The sequence below is a fragment of the Lepisosteus platostomus genome, chromosome 20 (genome assembly GCF_059453375.1).
Source record: "Lepisosteus platostomus isolate fLepPlt1 chromosome 20, fLepPlt1.hap1, whole genome shotgun sequence".
Classification (NCBI taxonomy): Eukaryota; Metazoa; Chordata; class Actinopteri; order Semionotiformes; family Lepisosteidae; genus Lepisosteus; species Lepisosteus platostomus.
In genome coordinates, this window is record NC_142630.1 from 8,360,728 (window position 1) to 8,378,580 (window position 17,853).

Below are 17,853 nucleotides of genomic sequence, written 5' to 3' on the forward strand. Positions count from 1 at the left end.
CTTTCATGATTTAAACCTCAGATACCTCGCAATGCGGGGAAAACTGTAAAAAAAATACTTTCATTTTGTTTCATTTCAATCTTTTGTATGGGAGTCGCAAAGGCTTTTAAGTGCAATTGATTGGTAATTCACTGTTTAAATTGCTGAGATCTCATCGAAAGTGTTCAACAACAACAACAAAAAACGATGATGGTGAGAAATATATTATTCAGGCTATAAACAAGAGTTCCGAAACACACAAATCTAAAAAGATTTTATACAGGTTTAATACTATTCTGCCATATGTTTATTGGTGTAAATAGCTCTTTTTGTCCCTTCTGAGCGTGTGCATCTTCACGTTATTTACCAACAGGCTTTACAGAGAAATTTCGGAGGAATATTGCCGTCCCTGCATACAATTTAGGTGTTAACACGAGTTTCAACAAGTGCGTGTTTATATAATCTCTAAATTGCATTCAGCAGAAAAAATATAAAAGTAATATGTGCTGCTTCTACAGAAAAAGATGCAGTGGTTTATTTCCTATATATAGGCCTTAGTACAGCTGACGCGTCTGGCCGCAAGACTTGTGAGCAATCTGCATTACACGTGATTCAATAAATTATTACATAGTATCGTAAGAGTATTATTTATAGTAGCATGTTTCATATCTGAAAGGATAAAAAGTCTTCAATAAAACGTATAAACAAATCAAACAAATCCACTTTTTATACAAATAATTCAACACTTAAAAAATACAAGTGTTTATTTTCAACAAAAGTGTTAGGGAATACCAGACCTGTATTAATATATATATTTCTAAAATAAACTCAAAATTTGTGGGAAGGCGTGAGTGTTTGCCTCTTATTAAAGCCTAAAAACAATTAAAACTACCTATATAAAATACATATATTCAGGGTAGCAATTTAATATTTTGCTTTTTATTTGCGCTTGTAACCGGTAGAGTGTGCTGTGTACAAAGGATATCTATACATCTAATACTCATATAATTTTTCGGATTTATAATTTTTAATGACCAACTGCAACAGAAAGGAAAACTTAAAAACGCAGCCGATTTTGATAACGGAAGAGAAACAAATACGCCACGTGTATTATTTCAATTTGCTATTGTTTATTAAAAAAGTTCTAGACTCGGCATACAGAACACGCTCTAAAAGGAAAAAATACAGGAAAAGATGTATTTTGCAACAATATTTTTGTGGATTTGGAAGTGTAACTTTGTGGCAAAACTTAAAACAAATGAACATTATATTTTGAATTACAATATTAGAACCGTATCACCTCTGCTAATAGGTCCTTTGTGAAACGACAGGATAACGAAATACTTTGAAAAACGATTTACATGTCACCTTACAAAAAAGGGCAAATGATTTACTTTAATGACATTACTCAGGGACAGGAATTTCAACAATCAATGAAAGAAAAAAATGTGTTATACTGATAATAACTCTAAATCACTGAATCAAAACTGAGAGGTGCAATATATAATCAAATCAATTTCATGCTAAAGAAAATCATTTTAAAATTATAATGTGCATAACTGCATAGTAACATGTCAGAAATGCGTCAGTCTCAATAAAGTTCTACCTAGACGAGTTTTGTTCAAAAGAAAACAATCTCTAACACAGAAAATATTTTGTAATTAAGCAATTCACACTTTGCACTGCACAGAAACGTTTTAATTTGGTAACGTTAGCAAAAAAAAAATAGCTATCGGAACAATTTGTATCCATTGCAAAATTGTTCTTCAAAACAAATCGGTGTTTATCTCGTTATCCGTTTATGTTAGGATTGGGAAAGCACTCCCATTACCCCGCTATAAAAGCGAACAATTGACTAAAGATAAGCTTTTAGCAGTCAAACGATAAGAGGAAAGACGTTACAGATTAAAAATAATAATGAAAGGTTTGTTTAGATGCACGTCATACTGATGACACTGTGTAAAGATGGACCAATAAAAAAATAGAATCCACAGCTTTTTCGTCGAGCCAATCGTATTTTTCCTTTTATCCTTGTCTCTATAGTTCAGACTGCCCTGCGACGTTGGCCTCCTATTAAACGGATTTATCCCCCTCAATTTTTTTTGCTACCCTCCCCCTCAATTTAAAAGAATGGAATAAGATTAGGAAACCATAATCCTCCCGCCGCCATTTTGGATCCTAAATTCGTTGGTAAACTACCAGACGCTGCTTCGTGGTGAGCCGGAATGGCGTCAGTTTCCAAAACACACACACAGGCCAGCAACCACCCACATTTCACAGCCTATCGGCTTCCGCGTTTCAAACCGCCTCATTCCTTGTTCGTCAGCAACGCAGTCGAAGTCAAAGGCCGCCTGGAAACCGTTCGTAAGGAGTCGAGTAGGGGGGATTGAAGATAAAGCTAAAAATTTAGAAAAACTGAACAAGCTTTCAATTTAAAGACAAACGTCACTTGTTCCGTAATGCATCGTTTGCAAAAATGAGGAGCGCCTAGACCTTTTATATGCGCGACGACAGGAGGCACGAATTTTTTTTTCCCTTCCGATCTGGGGTATTCAGGAATTAAGAGACAGTATTGGTGTGTATGATGTGTGTTGCTTTGTCGGATATTTCCGGACGGTAGTCTGTTGAGTAGCAAGGCCTCAAATGGGAAAACCAAGCCTAGGACTGGAGTATCGAGACTAAGCGAGGAGACGCCGTAAAGATTTTCGCGAAGGTAAACAATTCTTCTCCGTTTTCGCTTGTACCACAATACAGATTCTGGCTTTTGGTTTCTTTTAAACTGTGCTGTTGCATAATGATACCACACAGACCTTCAAAACGTAGCTTTCGTGTTTTTAGTTCCCATTTATAAAAAAAATAAGCTTCTCTCCCAGGACGTGTGTAACCAGCTAGGTTGTTTATAAAACAATGTGATACATTTATTTATTGTTATCAAAACACGAGTAAAATGTTCATAATGACCAGCTGCAGTTTTTTTTAAGTCTTTGTATTGATTCCTGCATTTGGCCAAACATTTTAGAAACATTTATCTGGTTGGTGGCTTGATGTGATATTGGAACACTTGTCCAAAAAATAAGATTTGAATTTGTTTTCCCCCTTCTTACATATATAAAGGATAAACTATTTTTAGAGATCTTTTTTTAACAAGGCTTAAAGTTATGTTTTGCAATTTAACTGTTGTTCAAATGCTTAGTGTGCAACTACCTACTTTGTAGCTTTACTAGCTATTTGTGTGAGTTTATATCTGAGTATTGTGCGAGCTTTTTTGTAATCCTGAATCTCGACCTTTTTCTGTGAGAGGTAATTGTGGGAGGTTTGTAGCAAATATTTTTCCTTAGCGATTGATAATCACACATCGAATTGTCCTCTTTCTTTGGGTATTTTTGTACTCTTACATTTTAGGATGTGCGTGTGCATTTTGGTGCTTTAATTGGAAACTGGAGTTTTTTCTTCCCCTGAAAGTATAATGAAGTGCTGTATTACCACGTTGCGTATCGCTGGCTCAGTCCAGACACAGGCAGTGATGAACGGTTTGCTTCACCCAAATTATAATTCTAAACCTCAAGTTTTTGTTTGGAGCAGCAAAAAAAAAACTGGCATTTTGTCGTGTTGACTTAAGGTTGTTTATTGGGGAAAAAAACAAAGCATTCATAGCCATCTTACGGCGTTTTATGTTTACATTTTTAATTGCATTTTTGCGAAATTAATTGCCTTCAAGAAGATTTTGGTCTGCAGATTAAGTTGATAATTTGTGGTTGCTGTACTACTCCTTGATAATCTTTGAGCGAGGTTTTGAATTTGTCAGGGAATAAACCGTGGTTACATGGAGCCTTGCCATGATAAAGTATTTTAAAAAATGGGAAATATTCACATACAGTTGCCCTATTTATTTCCTTATATGTCTTTATTCTAAGATGTTAAGTTTGCTTTGGGACCTTACTTAATTGACCAACTTCTTTATAACCTGTGTGCCCCTTGTTGCACTGAAGGGGGAAATAGTTTCATGTGAAATTGACATTTCCTTCACCTGACTTTAAAAACAAAAACTGCATTACGTTTTTTTTTTTACTGTTCATTTGAACAGAACCTTAATCTGTGGGTAAAGGAATTCCACATAGCTCCCTGCTAAGCCAGCCATGCGGTGATGCCATAAAATGTATAATTTAATAACCACTAGCCCAGAATGGAAAAGAGAGAGGAAACTGTCTGGTGTCTTGTTTTAGACCTGCCTGCATCTATAGGGAATTCCGAGGGGTGAAGGCCATTGCATCCCGTGGAGAAGAAAATGTCTGGTGTTGCATCATTCTCTTTTCCACAATAATTCTTAAAAAGGTTAGCGTAGAAAATAAAATAACTTATCTTGTTTGATTTTATTTTTACTAAAGAGCTGAGAAAAATACAAAACAATGTATGTAAACAAAGGCCCCCCCTCCCCAAAACCTGTACAATCTTCAGTGCAGTGAAACCTGCTAAATGCAGAAAAATACTGCATTGTACATGTGGTAGAGTATTTAGGTGCTGAAAGAGAGGTTGAAGAGTTTGCAATAGCATTGGTGTGTGTTCAGATTGCGCCTCGTCTACATGAGAAATAGGAAATTGTAATCGTTCTCCTGCTCTTTGTGCAGTTTGTTATGCAATGTCTTCCTAACAGTTGAAGCTCTGAGTGCATATTTAGACTTGAGAAAAACAAGGTGTTTTGGAGATGGCAGGCACTGTGACAGATCTTGAGCATTTTTCCTGAAAACCTCTTTTGCTGTGCTCAAATATTTTTTTTTCTCCAAATACTTAATTTTTGCTTTTACCAGCTCATGAAAAAAATCGTGTATTTGGAGCTAATGATTTCCAAATACTTTGTTAAATAATAAAAAATGCTGCAAAGATGCTGCAGCAATTCTGTTTTTTTTTTGCAAATTGAATTGTTACAAATTTAAATTTAGACTGTTTTGAAGGAATTCCCATATATAAAAAGAAATCTAGCGGGTGACTCTTTCAAGTCATGTGTTCATATAATGCATCTGATGTTTGGAATGTAGGTAGTGCTGTCGCACTACTAAGGAAAGTATATTTTAAAGTGGTGGAAATTTTCTAGTAAGGTGATGCTCATGCTTTACAGATCCATTTTTGCGAAGGAATTTACAGGGTTGGTGGTTTGCTGGTGTTTTGCTTGTTATTGTCTCCTTTTCTTTTTACCAGTCATTTGGAATTTTATGGTAGTGGGGCCAAGAGGACCCAGAGCTGTTCTGTTGTATTGTAGCTTCTGGTAGTTGGGATCTGTAGAGGTGTAATGTAGCTTCCTTTAGCATTAAATTCTAAAGTGCATTGAGAGGCAGGAAACGATCTGCTGCAAAGTTCAGAAGGTCAGCAGCCTTATGATTGGAGCTGGGCTTACGGAGGCTCGTTTCCTGTTGCAGCCGTTGTTTCAGGTCTTCCTGCGTGCTCTGTGTTCAGCTGGTTCTGAAAAATAAAGACCAGTTCATGGGGTGATCCGTGTTCAGTTGTTGCAGGCCAAAATCTTGTGGCATTACAATACACAGACAAAGCCGCGTTATCCTAGAAAACGATCGTGATACTTCCACTCTTCCCTGATCACGGGCTGCTGCAATGGGCAAATGTATCCAGTGTTTGGGAGCTTAGGCACATACTGAGAATCATAAGGATCCTTCAAGAGAATCACATCACTGCAGTATTACACTGGAGCTTCACTCTGCCTTTGGTGCTGCTTCTTAATGTAACAATTATTCACTCAATTGCCCTTGGCGGACCAATGCTTTACTCTGTTTTGAAGAAGGTGTTTAAATATATCTGCACTGGCTCTAGAGCATACTGAACATCTGGCTGCTTGCTTTTTTGGCTGAATAAGATTTGAAATAGGATGTTTTCTCAGATGCTACAACCACATCCTTTTGTTGTTGCACTATACTGAGGTCAATAAGTGAGAACTGAGGAGTGCAGTAAGCAGCACCCATGTGTGAACTGCCGAATAATGAGCATAGAACAATGCATTGGCAGTGTTCCACTTGCAATATCCTGTCTTTTCTGTAGAGCTTATCTGAGCCATTATCTTATATAATGTGTGTGACATCCTTAATATAAGGCTTCCTATTTTTTATTTAGTAGAGAAATCTCTGCTGTTCTTATTTGGAATTCAGTTGTTTTGATTTTGGAAATTACTACCCACTCTTATACTCAACTCCCACTAATCTTGGGCCCCACCATATTAATGAAGGCACAGATTAGAGTTTCCAGTTCACTGAACCCAGTAATATATTTTCTGTCATTTTAGATTTACACCTGATGTTCCAGTGAAATGAATACTTCATGACTGTGGTGCTCTGTACTCTTTAAAGATGGGTACACTGGTAATTTCATAAGCCCTTGTGTTATTGGAGTGGGTGTCCCTCCATGTTTTTCTCCTACTATTTAGAGTGTTACTGATCTTATTTTGGCAGCAGATGGTGGTTGCTCCTCAGTAATAGTCTGTGCTTGGTTATTTTGGAGTCTCAAATTAATAATAAATTAAGTTAATGGCACAAATGTGTAGTATTTTAATGGTAAACATTCACACTTTTTAAGTGTACTGGGAGGAAGTATGTTTATAATTTCTTAGTCTTATTAAAGTCTTCTATTTGACATTTCTGTTTAAAATCTAAAATATTAAAAGCTGCATATTTGTTTTGAACCATTTGTAAGACTGATGTGGACAAAATAGCCATGAGAAGCACATCTGGGGCTACATGGAAATGAAAGAGCTAGTAAGAGCCGAATGGGAGAGTTCCTCTGAGGGAAGGATCACAGAGAATTGAAAAGCTGGTGACAACAGTTGGTGTTTTGATTGGCTGTCAAGGATTTTGTGACTTATTATCCACAAATTTTGCTGAGTCTATCCAGAGCTAGTCAGGATCCCAACTGGGCTCCTCTCTATTTCAGTAGCTGTGATAATCCTTTTGAAAAGGGCAAATAGACTGTGTTTTCACATCCTGGTACAATGTTGACAGAAAATGAGATTTACGCTCATGGTAGACTTATTCCATAAAGAAGCAATAGTTTTCATAATACTTAGACCACAAGCAGTGTAGAAGTGTAATGCAGTGCAGTACGCTTTTTTTTCACTTCTTGTGGCCTGTGTTCATGGTAAATGCATTTTAAATATAATCAGTCAGCTCTTTGCTCCCTCACAACCTGAAATTATTCATGGTTATTCCGTGTTTAAATTGGTTCTGTAGAGACTTCAAACAGGGAAACTGTATTTTTCCGATCTTGCTGAAACATCTGAATGCATTGGCTGAGGACCAAGCAATTGACACCAAAGCTGTTTTTTTTTTTTCTTAAATTGTAATTTGGAAACAGAATTACATGGGGGGGATTATTTTAGAGTGCGGCTGTTAGGACGTTTTCATCTTTTTGACGTTGGTTGGGTTTATCTTTTCCTTCTTCCTTGTTTGGATGAGGTGGGGGCAGGGACTCCTTGGCTGAATCACAATCCTTTGGAAACTTAACAGCAGTGTCCTATTGATGGGGCAGCTGGGTCCATTGAATCAGCTCTATTTACATTGAAATTCAGAGGCAGGAAGGGGGTGGGGAGCACTTTTCATGACTCAAAGGCATACCTTACGATTGTGAAGCACTTTTAACACTTGTCTAACACTTTTTTTTTGTAGTGCTTATGCGTACCATGAAGAATGACAAACTAGTGCATGCTTTATTGTAGTTCTCAGTGTATCTCAGCCTTTGCTTTAATGACTTTACATTCATTATGGTATACAAAAACACCCTTTTAGGTGCAGGAGATGCTTGATTTGTTAAACAATAACTACACTAGTCGACTTTTCTTTTTTTTTTTTAAACCTTTGTGGCTTTTTTGTGGAGTACCAATCTTAGTCGGTCTGTATTAGGAAAAATGAATCTATGCACTTCAAAGCTCAACTGTCTCTCCAGTTTAAACAGATGTGGAGGATGGCTCTTGCATTCAGTATTTTTGGTCTGAAAAATCTTATTCCAAGAAAATTCACTGTTGAAAAAAACTTGGAAAATTGAAAAATGTTATTACAAAGTCCTGAAGGATGTGTTCAGTTGTTCATCATCCAAGTACTGCAACATGTGGCATGTTTAACTCAGGGGGCAAAGTCAATCTAAAGCTTTTGGCAGACTTCAGTGTTTCCATGCTTTAAGCTGTCATGTTCTCCTTAGTGTTTTGGTGACACGTTGGCATTACAGCTTTTCTAAGTTTTCTTTAGTATAAAAATGATATTTTTTAAACATGGGCTAGCACAGGCTGTAAATGAACCTGCTAAATCAATACATACTGTGACTAAAGCTCTAATCTGATAAATTTGAAAAGGTGTTTTTTTAGGTTTGATAAATGTAAGTTTATTTTGCACACGAGGGGTTGTTTTAGCATTACGGAGGGGCGTGATCTGTTAAACATGCTGAATACTGCAATACAGATGTTTAACTTAATACGTTCAGTAAACGTTCCATCAGTAGTGCAACATCAGGGCATAAAACTAGCACCTGTCGAATTCTGGCAAACTGTGTTCAGGGTGTGCATTGTGGCTGCTATTCTGCAGAGCTTCAATGGTCAATGTCAAAGACTAGTGGCTTGGCCTGTATCTGTTGGGGAAAATGAGCATTTCATGGTAAAACAGAAGCACTTTCGAATACTGTTTTGGGGAAAAATTGGGAGGTATTTCACATGGGTCAGACAGTCTACCAAAAAGAGGAAATGGGTAGATGAGGAGCAGAAAACAGAGGGGAGGAGTCCAAATTGTTAATGAGTAACAGCGGACAGCTTAAAAATTGGTTCATTTTCCATAGCGCCAATCGAATCAAGTTATTTACAGAAAATCTGCTGCATGCCCTGGAAAAGAAAAAAAATTAACCAGACCAAAAATCATAAAATTCAAATTCGTCAAATGCTATGATATGTCAGTTACCAACAGATCATGATTTTGTCTACAGCAAAGGCAGCCCTTTCCTCAGAATGTACAACAGCTTTATGTGTGTGTGTGTAAATTGAATCTTGTGATCATGTTTAGCTACTCAGTGACTTATACAAACCTGTGCAAAGTAGTCTGTAATGAGAATTTTCATTAACACCCATTTACTAACATGTGCCAGTTTTCTGGAGCAATGAACTTTGTCAACATTTTTCCAAAGCACAATTTGAGTTTTTTAGGTCGTAAGAATGTTCTTTAACAGTTCTTTTTAGCATGTTTGATTCACAAAATTAACCCATCACAAGAACCTCTTCTGAAAACGTGAACTTTTATACTAGACTTGAATGTACCCAATATGGCTGATTAAATCAAACGGAATTCCCTGATTTCTTTCGCAGTAGTCTTCCAGAGCTTTGGGACACAGCACCAAAAGGCCATGTTATTATATGGATATAGCATATTGGTTAGTTACTGGAGAGTCAAGACATGTAGAGCCTGAATGTTAGCAGAATGATTTTAAAATGTGAGTGAAATGTGACAGGTAACTAGAGCAAGGACTCCAAGACAGGAGGGATGTGATCACTTGAGCTGAATATTAAACAGATTTAACTGTAAATTTAGTTTTGGATTCCTGCAAGTTGAATTTGCCTTACTTATCAATCCATATCAATCCTTGAAAAAAGTCTTCTACACAAGGTTCCAAAGTCAGTGCAGGATCGAACGTTGTGCCCAAATTCATCATTTTGAATCAAATCTTGCACGTAATGCCTTCAGTTGACAGGGTAACAGCTTTGGTTTTCCATAACTCACTGATGGAACCCAATGACGTGACCTCAAGCTTATTGCAATTAAGAGGCAAAAACCTTTGTGTCACTTAAGCTTTTGTATTAAAACGGCTCACTGTGCATCTGTTTTTGTGTGAGCATCGTTTTGAGCATTATCTATCTAGAAGTAATGATTCAGACCATGTAGTTTTATCATTTGACCAAAGGGATACAAATACTGAATAGGAGAGGACCCAGCTCAATGGAACACTGTATATAACCTTTCCAATATCGACCTAAAACCACCAAGAGAAATAATTTGCGAACATTTGCTTAAGTTAATTGCATGTTTAGGTTACCAACTTGTTCTAGCATTGCTTGTTTTGAACATTTAGTTCTACTATTTAAAAAAACAAGCATGTCAACATGTATGTCTTGGTTAGTACAGCAAGTGGCTAGTTTATCAAGAAATTAAAAATTATCGTTTCATACAATACATATTTATGTGTTGCAGTGTTTGCCTCGTGGTTGTCATGCCTGTTGCTAGTCTGATATCTTTATGTTCAGCTGAACAGAGAAAATAAAACGGCAAAATGGAAATTAAGGTGCCATCATTGATTTTACTTTCTTTGCCAGTGATCTGTCTCGGAGGTTAAAAGGGGGAGAAAATGATCAGGTCAGATAGGTTACAGAAACTGTGTGTGATTTTTAATTTTTTTTTACATGAACACATTCCGCCTCTTATTGACCTACTTTCTCACGCTGCTGTCAGCTGATGGAGTGTAATCGTCAAGGTTGAAACTTGTGAACAACTTGTGTTCTGCTCAGATGTGTGTTTGTATGCAGTAGTTTTGAAGTTATTCATGTACTGCTCAAGATCAGCCACAAGGTTTTATTTTTTGTTCACAGCAGGAATATGTATAGAATGTCAGTACTTTTCCCTTTGGCTTTGATTGCTGAATATTTACACATGTATCACCTCAAGTTGTAGGGTAGGCATGGCCTATTGTCCTTGTAAGAGTAATAAGACGTATAAGAATTTGTTTCAAGCTTGTATGTTTTTAAAATCTGAAAACCCTTGGTCATTTTGTATCATAAGTTGCCCATTGATATGAAAGATTTAAAGGTTATTTTAGAGATTTTCACTAAGAAAGCGTCAGCAAATTTCCTTGGTTTGCTGACATAAAGGTAGTGGCTACCATGGTGTCTGTGTGTGTGGTCAGTAGCATATTTCACGTTCGTAATCGTTTAGAGGTCATATCCCAGAAAAGTATTGCTGAATTTATACTTGAAAATTTAAAATGTTATGCTTTTTACCTCAACTTAAGAGGGGAACAGTATGCTACTTATGTTCAGTGGTTGTCGTATGCTTAAGGAGCATTTAAAAGTATTTGAATAAAAATTTTCTGGTATTTCTTTCTTTTCCCTCTCCAGTGTTGTTGATTTTGGAGGCACAAATGTACATTTTCAGATTGAGTAAACTTCATTTCAAGTGTTTTTGTCCTGTTCATCCCATGACTCACTTACATAAATATATAAAAAAACTGTACATCGCTGTCGCTGACCCCCTCCCCCTGCCTCAGCCTCACACGCATGTCCGTGGACTATGGCACATCACAATTATAAACAAGTAGTGTTTTACTGTTCAATCTGAGTTTTCCTCAAAGTGCACAGTCACCTTATCCTGGCAGGAATTGATGACCGTGAAACACAGAGCTCTTGCTCATCCACTCTCAGACAGTCTGTTTTTATGTTCATTAAGCTTTGCCAGGCGTTTCCCATGTGATGTTTTCTACACACGTGCAACAGGACACTTTGGTTACCCCACCAAAAGACCATGTATCCAAACTTATTTTTCCTGTTTGTGGCCATTCCAGAATTCACCACCCTAGTTGACTATCAGGTATCGGCATTGGTCTTGACATTTTAAGAATTTTTCTCCTTTAAATTTTAATTTTCAGTATTGCTAAAATGTATATAGTGATGTACTATAGTGAGGACATATTTCCTGATTTGTGAACTTCTAGTATTAATTAGAAGCATTGCGAAAAAGTCACAAATTAGTTGCACCAAATTTGTGAAGGATTGTGTATGACTGAAATAGCTAAAATAGGCTAAACATTTTTTTGTTGGGTTTATTAGGTACTATAATCCAGAGAATGTTTTTTTCTAATTTATATTTTGAGCAGCTGGTGAGTGTTCATTCAATAATGGGAGCTGCATCACGTGCATCTTAGGCTTCAAACGGAAGCAGCAGTTTAAAGTGTAACGTTAAAGGTATTTGTTCAAACCATTTTGAAAATCCCTTAGATGGCAGTGGTTTCCGTCTGCAAAAATATTTCCTTTTTATGTTTGGTTAACTTCCAATCTTTCATTTTCTTGTTTTGGTTTATAAGCAGCCTGTTTTTTTAAATCAAATCAATATTTGTGAATAGACTTATAATGGCAGAGTGGATGTGTCTATGGTTGGGGGGGATTTAGGGAGATGTGCCTTCAGTGTTCAGTATTTCAAATGTAGGCCTTTGGGCTTTTGTGCATGGTACCATCACCTGTTCTCGTATCAGTTTCACATTGACCACGTAATTTGTAGTGGTGTAAATGATTTAGACAGTATACTTAAACATCTGCTAGCTTTTTACATTATGCATATTGTGAGTTTGAGACGAAATACTATGACCAAACATGAGAAACACTTGCACGCACAAGTAGTAATTCAAGGGAAGACTGCTTTGACCATCAATACTAAATCAGACTGTATTGAAAGTCATCAGAAAATCATTTTACAGTGGGGATCGGCAGCTCTCCTAGTTCTTTTCTGTGTATTGCTTTTCGAAACAAGGTTGTCCCAAGGTGTGTATGACAGAAAATCTGTAGGTGATAAATTTAGCATGATCTACTTCTATAGTGCAATGGTTATTCAGGAAGCTTTGTGCACAGGAAATATTGGGTGGTGTAGCTGAGAGTTCAGTATGTTCCATGGTAAATATATGTATAATGTTCTTTCATTTAAGATGGTGCAGCATTAACCATTGTGTTCAAAGCTCCACCCTTTCTGTTGCGGACCGTTTTGTTTCTGGGTGAAGCTTGATTGGCAGTGAAAATGAACCTCAAAGGTTTCTTGACTGAGTAATACATTATATGCTCAAGAAATTAAAGCAGTTTATAAAGAGTCTTCATAAAATGCACAAGAATATAAAGGTTACAAACAAGAGCTCATTCAGCCCTATGTAGCTCATTTGGTAGTTGGTAGCTAATTGTTTAAAGGGTTTCATTCAGCTGTTTCTTGAAAGAAGCCAGGGTACTGTTCACTTTGTCAGAGACTTTTGAGGATTTTGAATATTTGTATCGGGTCACCTTACAATCTTCTGTTCATGGCTAGAAAGGTTCAGTTCCTTCACCCTGTCACTATAGGACATTACCTTAAGCACTAGATTGTATCTCTATAAGGTTGCTCCCTTCAGGCTGAATTCCAGAACTGTAATATCTTTCTGTGGTGACCAAAATAATACATAATATTCTAAGTCCTCACTAGTGCATTATACAATTTTAACATAACTTAATTGAAATTCTGCACTATTAACTATATATCTTAATATTTTGTTTTCCTTTTTAATTACTTACTCACATTGTCTATAATATTTAAATGTCAACATAAACACCTTAGTCTCTTTCATAAGTAGCCTCTTCAATTTAAGTGTAATATACTTCCCATTATGAATTTATAGTTTATTGCTTGTTGCATGCAATATCATGTGCTTTTCTACCGTACGTTTTTGACATTAAACATCTGACAGGTGTTGTCTTGAATTTTATTTAAATATTTTTAAACTTAATTTGCTACTTTGCTTGCTGCAGTAGTTGCAAACCCTCCTAATTTGGGATCATCTGCAAACTTGACTAGTTTTCTAACTATACCAGAATACAGACTTTTAATTATGGTGCAGACATGATCTAAACCTTGACTCTTGCATAAATCTGTTTCAAAGAGCTTTCAGTGGATAGTCACTGCATATTTGCTTAAGTTGATTAGCTATTGTTACTGATTTGGTGTTGTCTTCTTAGCAGTTGTCCGAAAATGTTGATTGACTTATTATTAGGATTGTTTATTATTTAGCAGCTGATCTCTTGTTACAAGTAATAAGTGTTCAGGCAGTGGTGCTCTGTTGTAAAAGAAAGCTGTTTCACATGACAGGAAGACTACAACAGCATCTTAATGTGTATACAGGAACAGATAATAGAGAATACAGAGTAATAATGTATTCTTGGATTTTAGAAGGACTACATTGTCAAGATGCATACCTTTGCACATTAAAAACAGCTTTCCCTGAGAAATTAAGACTTTAGAATTCTAAAAACCTGATCAGCGTGGGCTGTTGTCTTACAGAACAATCTAGTCAAAAAATTAAGTGATGGAAATATTTAAGAAAACAAGATGTGACCACATCCTCGTTTTGATGCATTGTGCAAACAGTCCTTTTTGAATTCTTCAGAGAGTTAAATTTCAGTGCAATGAGGCATTTGCGTAGTGCTGTCCAGACATCCTGAGTGGCTTTATCTATGCATTATAACTGGTACTGCAGTAGATATTTCTGTAAGAAGAATCTGTCTCTGCTACCACGCCAGCAGAGAGAGGCAGTGAAATGTGGCAGCTGATGCTCTGTCTGCAGCTCTTTTGTTGAGATGTTTCAGCCTGAGATATTGCAGGCGATCTACTGCATGAATTACCTTCCTTAATATTCGGTAGGCTTTTCAAACAGAAAAAAAAGCCTTCCCTTCATAAATAATGCGCTCTTCGTGGCAGTGCTCTAACAGTAATGCGTGCTGCTGCTGCAACAGTACTTCACACTAATTTGCGGTCGTTTCCATTGGCAGTAATTTCTCACCGTCCTTAATTCATGCATATGCACTTCTCCTGGATAGACAGGTTTTCAATGAAGGAGAAAATGAGAATGCATCAGCTCAGGTTGTGAAGGCCAGCTGTGGCCTCGTGAGGTGATTAGAAATAACATTCAGACATCTGAACTAGCAAGAGAGTCAGAGCTAAGAAGGGCCTGCTGTTGATGGTGCAGTCTTCTCTGTCTTGTTTGCAAATGATAAACTTGATCAGAGATGGCAGATTTTTGGAGTGGTCTCTGAATAGAAATGATGTGGAGATTATCTTACAGAAAAATGAACTCTGACTGAGAACAAGGGTAAGTGATGTATGTGGGCCAAGCATGAAGGATTTGCTCCGTTTTATGATTCAGTGACTGTTTTTTTTTTACGAAGTGTGTTGAATTTAGTATGTGTGTGTTAATTTGGGAACAGTATGCAAATATTATTGAAACATTGACAAGCTATTTGTGCTTTGAATTAAATTAAGGGATTCAGGAAGGAAGTGTTACACATTAGCGTTGTATGGTTGTGTATGCTGTGTCCAGCCCTGTAAGTGTGAATGGTATTAAAGCTCTTGGAGAAATGAGCAGAATAATTTCTGGACTGGCTGGTGTCTTTCAAGGGTAGATCAAAAAGATTGAATCTTTTTAGCCTGGGACTAAGATGAGCTCAGGAGGTTTTGGGAGATATTCAAAGTTCTGAAAGAGATTGATGAAGTCAACATATCCACTCAACCTAAGAATAGAAAACAAAGATACAGATTTGCATTTGTTTGAGAGTTGCAATGAAAATGAAATAAAGACTTACTGTTGGAAGGAACAGCTACCTTAAGCATAATGTAGAGCAGAAGAAGGAAAGTGTGCAAGTTGTGCCTTTATGAAAGTTTTTTTAGGAACATCTGTGTTCAAGTCTCAGGGGTGCTCTGACATCTCAGGGGATTCTCATTCTCTCCCTCCTGTCCTGACCTTGATTTATTTTCCTTTCATTTTTCTCAGTTTTCCAGTCATATTAGTACTACACATTGTGTTTACTTTTATTTCTGTTTTTTTTTCCAGGCCAGTTTTCTTATGTTATCTTGTTCTTCTGGTCTGATAAGATAGGATTTGTAAAAGGTCCTGCCACTGACCGCCTGTGAACACATGCAATGGCAAGAGTTAAATTGCAAGCCTTCCTAAGCTTTCACTTCTAGCATTTACTTTATTGAAATCATTTTGTGTAGGTGTCCATATCAGCGGCCACCATAGATAGGTAAAAGGCTATTACTCAATCAATTTCTGTGTATTTGCTGGTGTGGTTTTAAAATTAAACTTGTTAAATTAAGCTTAATGGTAATGTATTTTTACATTCATATCACTTGTAATTAGTTTTCTAAAAACATGCATTCTGGTTTTTTAGAATAAAGCTGATTTTCTATGGTGAAATTTAAGATAAAATTTCGTGGAAAAACTACTATTGTGAGTAACTATTGAACAGAAGTATATGCTTGTGTCATCCCTATTTTGGAGCATTATACTACATGAAGGATTGTATTAAAAATGTTTGAAAAAATGTAATGTTTTATTCACCTGATTTTGATTAACAATGAATTTTTTAGTCTATTTGTATACATTGTACCAATCTAATATTCATTGAAAAAGTGGATTCCTTGCTTTGCCACACATGTAAATCTACAGTATTAGCTGCTGTAAAGTGATTGGTAGGGGTTAAACGGAGAGTATTTTTTTCTTTCTAATTGGGTTGTATAATGAGTGATCTAAAATACTATTCCTAGTTTGAAATGCAGCTCACTGTGAACTGGAAGATAGGGTTGTCATCTTGAACTGTGAAGCTTGAAGAGCTTGAAAAACGCATTCAGTGACCCACAATCCACCTCTGCTCAGGGGGAGGGGCACCACTTGCTCAGCTAACCTACCCAACCCCCCCCAACACCATCCCCTCCCTCCAGAGGATTTCACCCAGGGATCCGCAAACAGCTGCCTTCAGCTGGCCTGTCTGGCTCGCTGAATGTTCTTGCTGCCAGTCTGACATTTAAGATTTTCTGCCTTTTAAATTAGTCTTTGCTGTAGAAGTGCCTTTTTTTGCCTTTCAACAGCAGGTTTGTAAAAACAAAAACCCAGAAGCCTTGTCTCACATGACAATGTGTTCCCTATGTGATTTCATCCTTAAAAATAGCTCATTTATCATTTTGAAGGTGCACCCTTCCCCCCTCTACATTGTATTTGGAGAACCTGCCTTAGGAATCATTTACCACAGTATTGACTAGAGCTCCTCTCCTGAATCAAGATGCCTTTATGTCCCTTGTGAAGCAAGTGTACTAACAGTGGCTTTATCAGAAGGCTCTCTTCACAGACACAAAGCTGGGGTGTTGGAGAGGAGTTTGCTTTGTACTGTATTTTGACAGTTTTATCTGGCAGTGTCTGACCATGTTGCCAATAGCGATGCTGACCAGTGCTTGTCTAGCACCTGCAGCCTGTTTCCCTAATGAGGGCTGCTAGTTTTTCCCTGTGCTCATTTGAAATTCTGGGCAAAGTACAGGAAGAATCTGTGCATTTTGACATAATGAGAATCGCACTTTTTGTTATATGGAGGTTTTCATTTCTGTGATCTTCAATTAATCAATCCTCACGTAATGTAGTGTTAAAAAATATATTTGCAATTGAATTGCAAAACTGTTAATTGGTAAACATCCCCCAGTAATAGTGTCTTGTAAGCCAGTATTACTACTTATTTCTTTCATTGTGAATTTTACGCTTAAGAGAAATTAGCTTGACAACAGGAAAAACGTTAGCAGTTTGAGAGATGTAGATGTAAGCCAAGCAAACGTCTCCTGTTTGCAGTACGTAGGACCTATAACTGTCAATTCCGAGTTCTGCTTCCTCTTTTTAGTTTTGGTTTGGGGACTCTCGCTTTTTAGTAGGTGTATTATGACTGTAAAGAGACCGTGAGGAGGTACAGGCAGTTTTTATTGTATTGAATCCGTTGAAGGAAAAAGGGAGTGGTAACCACCTTCACAGTTTGTGTAACATTTTAACCTGTTTACCCACCAAGTTCCCCTGTGCTGACCAGTAGCCACCCCCCTAGCTATTCACTTCTGAATTCTGTACATATATTTAAATGTCAGTTCATTAGTTAGTTAGTGTGAATTGTTAGCGTGCATCATACCAGCTGTGAACTGCAGTCAGGAATCAACATCTGGAATGCTAAGTGAGGCCTTACCATTTTTTGTTTTTGCAACAATACGGGTTTGTGAAAGATGTTGGGGAAACTGAAGATCTTAAAAATTCTCCACTGTTGTAAAG

At 37.0% G+C, this 17,853-nt stretch overlaps 1 protein-coding gene across 2 annotated transcripts in view; it reads left to right on the top strand.

The window, feature by feature from the left end:
- The first annotated feature begins 2,225 nt into the window (after positions 1-2,225).
- The window catches only part of ankrd11 (ankyrin repeat domain 11), a 111,786-nt gene continuing 96,158 nt past the window's right edge, over positions 2,226-17,853 (top strand). The window contains exon 1 of one of the 2 annotated variants that reach the window (XM_088614401.1): positions 2,226-2,692. The gene's annotated coding sequence lies outside the window, so the exon portion shown is untranslated. The remainder of the gene's footprint in view (positions 2,693-17,853) is intronic. The other variant, XM_088614402.1, reaches the window with a different exon arrangement.